The sequence below is a fragment of the Petaurus breviceps genome, unplaced genomic scaffold, assembly GCF_028583685.1.
Source record: "Petaurus breviceps papuanus isolate PSGF00001 unplaced genomic scaffold, PetGlider_PUasm1.0 224, whole genome shotgun sequence".
Classification (NCBI taxonomy): domain Eukaryota; kingdom Metazoa; phylum Chordata; class Mammalia; order Diprotodontia; family Petauridae; genus Petaurus; species Petaurus breviceps.
The window spans coordinates 11,056,058-11,064,294 of NW_027185887.1; the positions used below are offsets into that span (position 1 = coordinate 11,056,058).

General features: G+C 39.2%; 1 pseudogene; it reads left to right on the plus strand.

The window, feature by feature from the left end:
* Window positions 1-4,051: 4,051 nt before the first annotated feature.
* On the plus strand, window positions 4,052-4,148 carry LOC138166565 (U6 spliceosomal RNA; annotated as a pseudogene).
* The last annotated feature ends 4,089 nt before the right edge of the window (window positions 4,149-8,237 follow it).

Consider the following 8,237-nt stretch of genomic DNA (forward strand, 5'->3'; position numbering starts at 1 on the left):
TAAAATCATAGGAAAAATACTTTTGTTCACAATGAATTGTCCTATCAAATTATCACATCTCCTCCTGATTTGGATGGACAGTATAATCCCACACACAGTGCAGAAACAGTTGGACTCTATGAGGGAGTGGCTTGTTGGGTGCTGATGGCAGCAACACCTGTTCCTAATACCTTCTCACTCCCACCCCCATTTAAGCAATTGGTGGCAAAGTGGAGAGAGAGGTGGGCCTGAAGTCATGAAACCCTTAGTTCAAATGTGGCCTTAGACACTTACTAGGCAAGTCATTGAAACCACTGTTTGACTCAGTTTCCTCACTTGCAAAATGGGAATAATAATAGCATTTACTTCCTAGGGATAAAATGTAATATTTAAGGGTGTTTTAAGTGCTTAGCACAGAGCCTGGCATTGAGTAGACACTATGTAAATGCTTATACCAGCCCCTCTCCAGTCCTTACAGTGACTAGAATAAGTAACATCCAGAAATAGATTAACTGTACTCTATCTCGTACCACCACCACCACCACCACTATTTTGTACTATACCAGCTGGGTACTTGTCCCACTCCATTAAGTCTTTCCTTTAGTGATGGCTAGGAGCTTTTTCTTGTTGAAATAAATGTTTCTTGCTCTGAGTCAAGAATGCCAATCTGAAAAAAAAAAAAAGAATACCAGTTTGAGAGGTTGCTAGGATGGTGTCATGGTTAGAGCACTCTGGTCACTATTTATACTTTTCCCCATCTGTAAAATGGGGATAATAATAGCACCTGCCTCACAAGGTTGATGAGGGGATCAATTGTGGTATGTAAAGTGCTTCATAAGCCTCAAAGCACTATGCAAATGTTCACTGTTATTATTGCCATATTCTCCACAGCCCACTCTGTTGTCTTGAAGTTGGAATTGTGGGAAAGAGCAGACATGTAACTTTATTTTTGCATACCAAAGAAGTCTTATAGATGTGTCTTGAAGTAAAACTTATATAGGGTATATGCCAGGGAGAAGTCTAGTACTGAATCCTTTTATAACTCCCTAATGTTGTGTTAAATTTCCCTGACAAGTTTAGATCTTTGATCAGAAGTGAACTCTGAATTCTACCGTCTTGATTCTGCCTTTGACACCTTAATATTGCTTTAGGGATGACTGACTGCTTCCCAGATAGTTCATCCAGCTAGGTTACACCCTTCAACATGGCCTTTAAAATGGACTGAGACAGAAACAAAAGACACCATTCTTTGTTTTTTGTTTGTTTGTTTTCAAAGAAGGAAGAGTCTTTTGGACTTCTGGGAGCCAAGATGGCAGAGTAATCAGTAAATCACCATAATTCTCTCATATCCACCTCCAAACTACCATTAAAAGCATCCCAGAACAAATCCTGGAACAGCAGAAACAGCAAAAAAAATGGGGTGAAAAAATCTTTCAGCTGAAGAAACTTGGAAAATCAGCAAGAAAGGTTTGTCTCAGGTAAAAGAAGAAAGCAGTTCAGGACAGGAAATGTCCCAGCAAGCCAGCCTCAAGCCCCACCTCAGCAAACCAGTGGGAGATTCTGAGCCCCAGTGAGGTGACAAAGGCAAATGCCAACACCTGCCGTCCCCCATGTGCTTCAGCATAGACAGGGGACCAAGCAGAATCCTGTTCTGAGAACCCTGTGCTTTTAGCACAACTCTGAACAAACAAGCATCCCCCAGCAGCCAGACCTCCATGTGCACAGCCTGCTACTGTGCTTCAGCATAGCCCAGGGCAAACAGCCAGCCAGCAGCCAGACTGCCACATGCTTCAGTATGGCCCCATGGAAATATAGAAACACCCCCACCAACCTCAGCCTAAGCCAGACACCAGCATTAGGACCCTGACTCAGCACCAGGTAAGCTACCAGACCCCTAGAGCCTCCAGCAGCACTAGCCACCCCCCACTATATGCTCTCTGCACAGCACCAGACACAAGAGTCTGCTGTGGGCCTCAGGGCAATGTCAATACAGCACCAGGTAAAAAGCCAAGGCCTGCAGCCCCTAGCATGAGAAGCCTGAGACAGTGCCCCTTCCACCCTGGGAGGAGCATTCAAATTTAAAAGAAAGGGAAAAGGTCAAAAAAGATGAGCAAAAATAGTTTTCAAAAAAGAGTCTGACCACAGAAAGTTTTTATGTTGTCAGGCAAGATCAAGACACAGACTCAGAAGAAGACAACAATGTCAAAATACCTATGGGCAAAACCCCACAGTAAAATAGGAAGTGGTCTCAAGCCCAGAAAGAACTCATGGAAGATCTCGAAAAGGAGCTTAAAAATAATATAAGAGCGGTAGAAGAAAAACTGGAAGAAGAAATGAGTGTTGCAAAAGAACTATGAAAACAAGTCAACAACTACTTAAAAAGTAGAACTGGCTAAATGAAAAAGGAGACACAAAAATCCACTGAGGTGGGAAAACAGTGCTGACATAGCAGAGCAAGAGAAAGTGAAAAGCCGAGCTAACGGTCCTGCGGTTGGCAGTTGGCGGCAGTTGCCTTTTTTTTTTTTTTTTTGAGTTAGGACTCCTGCTGAGGACTGCCAGGGGCCGGAGCTGCTGGGAGCGCTCTTCCCGGACGCTGGGTGGTTGCTGTGAGTGGGGAGAGGAGGACCTTTGCCTGAGGTAGCCTGTTCTGTTTTAAAGGCTTGAAAATGTGGGTGCTTTCTACTTTATCTACCTGTGCCAATGTCATAACTACTCTGATGGCTTTCACTTTCTGGTTTTGGGACTCAGTCTTTTGGTATCTTAATAAATTTTCTAGTTTATTTCCCCAAATGGCAAACCTGACGTATTTTATGATGGATAATTATATCAGCATATTTGTAATCTCTATAGGCATTGTGAATATGGCATTGCTGATACATTAACAGCTCCTTAAAAAGTTTATTTGGCTAAATGAGAAAGGAGACACAAAAATCCACTGGGGGGAAAAACGCAACTTCTTTAAAAGTACAATTAGTCAAATAGAAAATAAAGTTAAAGAAGGTAGAGATTCACTTAACTTCATCAAGTCCTAGACAGCTTTCTAAAACTATAAGTTGTAGAGTAGGTATTAATTTGCTTTGGTAAAAGCAGTTTCCTTTACCAATGAAATAATAGGTCCCATTAAAAAATGGAAGGAGAGAATAGTTGGGGACATAGAGTAAAACCTTAGAAAAGCTTTTAAGCACTTAATTGTTTTGGGAGAGGGAAGTGTGTAAATAATTTATAGCTGAGTTCAGAAAAAATATGTCCCTGCTTCCAAAGAGTTTGTTCTACTCTTAAGGAAAATAAAAACCCAGAAATGAAGAGAGTCAGAGTTCAGAAGTCTAAAAGGATAGTTTGAAGAAGAAATTTAAAATGCCTATTTTTACATTCAGAAATTGTTTTATAAAAGCTTCAGGTTTGGCAAACTTAGAAACATACGAACACCATGAATTGGCTAACCTTGACCACAAAAGCTAGATCATTATTATATTGTACTCAAAGATTGAAGTTAAATGTATTCTGTCCCTCTCCCAACCTCAACCTTCTAACACCCACACATGAATTGTATTTATTTTTCTTCCTGATCAAGCTCATGGCGTCCTTCAGAAAAACTATAAGATCATTTTGTTAGTTTCAACTCCCCTCTCCATCTCCTGTCTATCAAACTTTCAGACTATCACAAGGTCATAAAGGGTAAAGGATGTGGAAGAGTCCAAATAAGTAAACTTGGACTATTTTTTTTTTTGAGAGAAAGAAGAAGAGCCTGATGGAATAAAACATGGTACCAGGGAAAGAACTTTTACTTAAGAGTCCTAACACCTGAATATGAATCCTTGCTCTGCCATTTACTATCTGAATAAGATGGGCATAATTTATCCTTTTGGGGTCTCAATTTCTGTCTTTGGTAAAAAAATTGAGGATTGGGGCAGCTAGATGGCATAGTAAATAGAGCACTGGCCCTGGAGTCAGGAGGACCTGAATTCAAATCTGGCCTCAGACACTTAACACTTATTAGCTGTGTGACCTTGGTCAAGTCACTTAACCCCAATTGTCCTGCCTTCCTCCCTCCAAAAAAAAAATTTGAGGATTGGCTACTGGCTTTAGCATATACTAAAAATGGAATTATAGAGCAGACTAGCATGGCCCCTGCACAAGGATAACAGATTTGTGAAGCATTCCTGTGACTGTGATAAAGTAAATGAGCTCTCATCAAAATATAAAATAAAATAAAAATAGAAGATTGGACCGGATGGTCTCTAAGATTTCTCTACTTAAAACCTCAAGAATCCTAATTCCAATTAGATGAGCCAGTGTTTCTTCTCATTTGAAGTCTATCATTTTTCTAGTCTCCAGAAAGAAAGGATACATCTATTGTCAAGTGTTTACTATGAACTAGCCCCCTGGTGCTACAAAAACAGAAATAAAAGTCTACCAGAATATTTCAATACTAATTGAATGTGGGGGGGGGGGGAGAGGGGGTGGAAGGAGTCACAGAGACAACATGGATAAAGAGCTGCTGGCTTTGGAGTCAAATTCAAGTCCTGCCTCAAAAATTCTCTAGCTCTCAGTGTCCCAGAACATGTTTATTTAAGGTAGTTGGAGTTAAGTGACTTGCTTAGGATCACATCACAAATAAGTGTCTGAGGCCAGATTTGAACTCAGATCCTCCTGAATCCACAGCAGATGCTCTATCCACTTCACCACCTAACTGCCTCCTAAGTGCTTCCAAAAAACAAAACAAAACATTTGATTCTTATAATAGCTCTGCGAGGTTGGCGCTATTATTATCACCATTTTACAGCTAAGGAAACTGAGGCTTCAGGGAATTTTTAAAGACTATAATTACCAATAATTTACTAATCTTCATCAATAGCAGGAGTAGAATTACATCACCAATGAAAGCACAAGTCCAGAGCAATAGAAAAGAAATAACAATAACTGGCATTTAAGGTTTATACGATTCTTTACAAATATTATTTCATTTGATCTTCACGACAACCCTAGGAGGTGATATTATTATTATCCACATTTTGCAGATGAAGGAATTGAGGCTGAGGCAGATAAAGCAACTTGCCCAGAGTCACACAACTGTTAAGTACATGAGGCTGAATTTGAACTCAAGTCTTTTGGACTCAAAGTTCAGTGCTGTATCTACTACATACTCCTAAATACCACAGAAGAGATGAGTAGGGATCAGGGAAGGCTTCTTAGAGAAGGTAGAAACTGAACTTGGAAGGAAGATGAGGAATCTGAATGATGGAGATGAGGAGACAGTGCTGATAGCTTGTAATAATGTACAGGAGCAGAAGTTACCAGTGTAGTTAAGGGAACAATTCTAGTTCAATTCGACTAGAACAAAGAATATGTGGACAGTAATATGCAATAATTCAATTAAATTCCACAAACTTTTATTAAGCACCAACTATGTCTGAAGCATTGTGTTCAGCACTAGGTACACACACAAATGAAACAGGCACTGCCCTCAAGAAGCTTCCATTCTACTGGGAAAATACAACATGGATTTAAGTATAAGCCTAGGAAAATGAGGAAAAAAAGTATTAGCAACTGGAACCATCAAGAAAAACTTCATTGAGGAAGTAACACCTGAGCTGAGCACTGAGAGAAAATAAAATGGGATGAGGGGAGTATATTTCATTCATGAGGAATGTACAGAAGCTGTAAATAGAGTGTTTATTTTGGGGGCAGTTTAGTGGTCTAGTTAGGCTGAAATATAGGTTCATGTGTATGAATAAGGTTGGAAAGGTAGAAGGGCACCAGATCACGTAGGGCCTTAAGTACTAATATAGAATCTTTATTTTCTTTTCTAGTAAAAGAAAAACCACTGGGAGTTTTTGAGCAGAGGATTAGCATGGGCTTTTGGAAGATTATTTTGACAGTTGTGTGAAGAATGGATTGCAAAGGAAAGAGATGAGAAGCAGGGAGACCAATTAGGAGGCTATAACAATAGTCCAGAGAAGAGATGAGAAGGACTTGAGCTGGGGTAGTATCCATGTAAATGGAGAAAAGGGGACAAATTCAAGAGATGTTATAGGGTAGAATTGGCAAGTCTTGGCAACTGATTAGATATAGGGAGGGAGATGAGGGAGAGGGAAGAGTTAGAGATGATTCCAAGGTTATGAACCTGAAAGACTAGAAAAATAATGGGTGATGGTGCCCTTTACTGAAATGGGGAATTTGGAGAAGAGACAGATATGGAAAGGGATGAAAATGGATTTCATTTTGGATATTCTAAATTTAAGATAGATATATTTTGGACATTCCAAATTTGAGATAGATGTATGACATTCAGGATGATAGGTCTAGCAGGTAGTTGATGTGTATACCTGCAGTTCAGAAGAGATATTAGGACTGAAGATTTGGAAGTCATCTACATAGAGATAATAATTCCTGAGCCCTTAGGAACTGATGTGGGGAGCAGAGCAGGATAAAGCCCTGGAGAACCACCATGCTAAAGGACCTGAAAATGTATGATGATCCATCAAAAGATGCTGTGAATCAGGAGTAGTCAAAGAGGTAGAAGGAGTATCAGGAAAGAGAAGTGTCACAAGAAACCAAAGGAGAAGGGAGAATCAAGGAGGAGAATGGTCAACAATATTTAAAACTATAGAATATTGAAGAAGGATGAAGGCTGACAAAAAGGCCTTATTAAGTGCTTAAGAGATTTTGGTAGCCTTGTAGAGAGTTATTTCAGGTGAATGAATGTCTAGAAGTCAGATTGTCAGGGACTGAGAGATAAGTAGATGTTGAGGAAGTAGAAGAATTGACTTTAGTTTTCTTCTCTAAGTTTGGCAATGGAAAGAAGGAAGAGTAGGGACATAGCAGGCAGGGTCTCATTCATACATAGGGATTTTTGAATTCTACCCCAGTTTTGAGGCATGTTGTGGGTATAGCTTGGCATCCATTAAAAACTATCTCATGGGGGCGGCTAGGTGGCACAGTGAGTTAGAGCGCTGGCCCTGGAGTCGGGAGGACCCGGGATTGGTTCTGGCCTCAGATACTTAATACCCACACATAAAAAAAAACTGGCCATGTAACCTTGGGCAAGTTACTTAACCCCAATTGCTTTAAAAGAAAAAAACAAAACAAAACTATCTCATGAGTCCCAACCAATTTATTTCTTTTGCTGGCCAATCAGAGGACATATTATTTTTAATATTATTTCAATTTTTTAATCACACATAAAAACAATTTTTAACATTCATTTTTTAACAAAATTTTGAGTTTGAAATTTCCTTTTTCTCTCCCCTAAGATGGTAAGCAAATAGATATAGGTTTTATATGTGTACTCATGTGAAACATATTTCCATATTAGTCATATTGTGAAAGAAGAAACACTTTGCAAAAAATTTACAGTTTTCAAAAGAAAAAAAACATGAAAAAATAAAGTAAGTTAAAATAGTATGCTTCAGTATGTATTCAGGCTCCATCAGTTCTTTCTCTGGAGATAGATATCATTTTTCATCATGATCCTTTTGGAAATGTTTTGGATCATTGTATTGCTGAGAAGAGCTAAGTTGACCCTAGTTGATCATTGTACAATATTGCTGTTACTATGTACAATGTTCTCCTGGTTCTACTCACTTTACTTTACATCAGTTCATATAAGTGTTTCCTGTTTATTCTGATCTGTCTGCTTGTCATTTCTTATAGCACAATAGTATTCCATCACATTCATATATCACAATTTGTTCAACCATTTCCCAATTGATGGGCATCCCTTCAAATAGCTGCTACAAATAGTTCTGTATGTGTTAAGTCCTTCTCCCCAGACCACGATATCCAGCATTTGTACAGTGGCTTAAGGCTTCAAAGCTCTGTACATGTTATTTCATCTGTTCTTCACAACTCTGAGAAAGGTTCTTTTATTATCTCATTTAACAGCTGAGGAAACTGAGGCTGACAGGGGTTAAATGATTTGCCTGGGGTCACACAGCTTGTTTCTTAGCAGAAATTTGAATTCAGGTCTTCCTGCCTCTAATGTTGGACTCAGATTCTAATATTCTGTGTTACTTATTAAATTGTATAGCAAAATAAATGAAAATCAACAGTTCTTCCATAAATGCACCAGAATACCCTCTTCTACAGGTTCCTACACCACTAAAGTGGACATGAAGTACATATGTGTATGGAACAAAGGTGGCTGTGCCTCTTACTATATATGCTTCTGTGTCTGGAGCAACTCACACTTCTGATGCTAAAATGGTATCCTTAAAGCACAAATACACCATGTTATTCTCTTGCTCAGCAAAATCCCA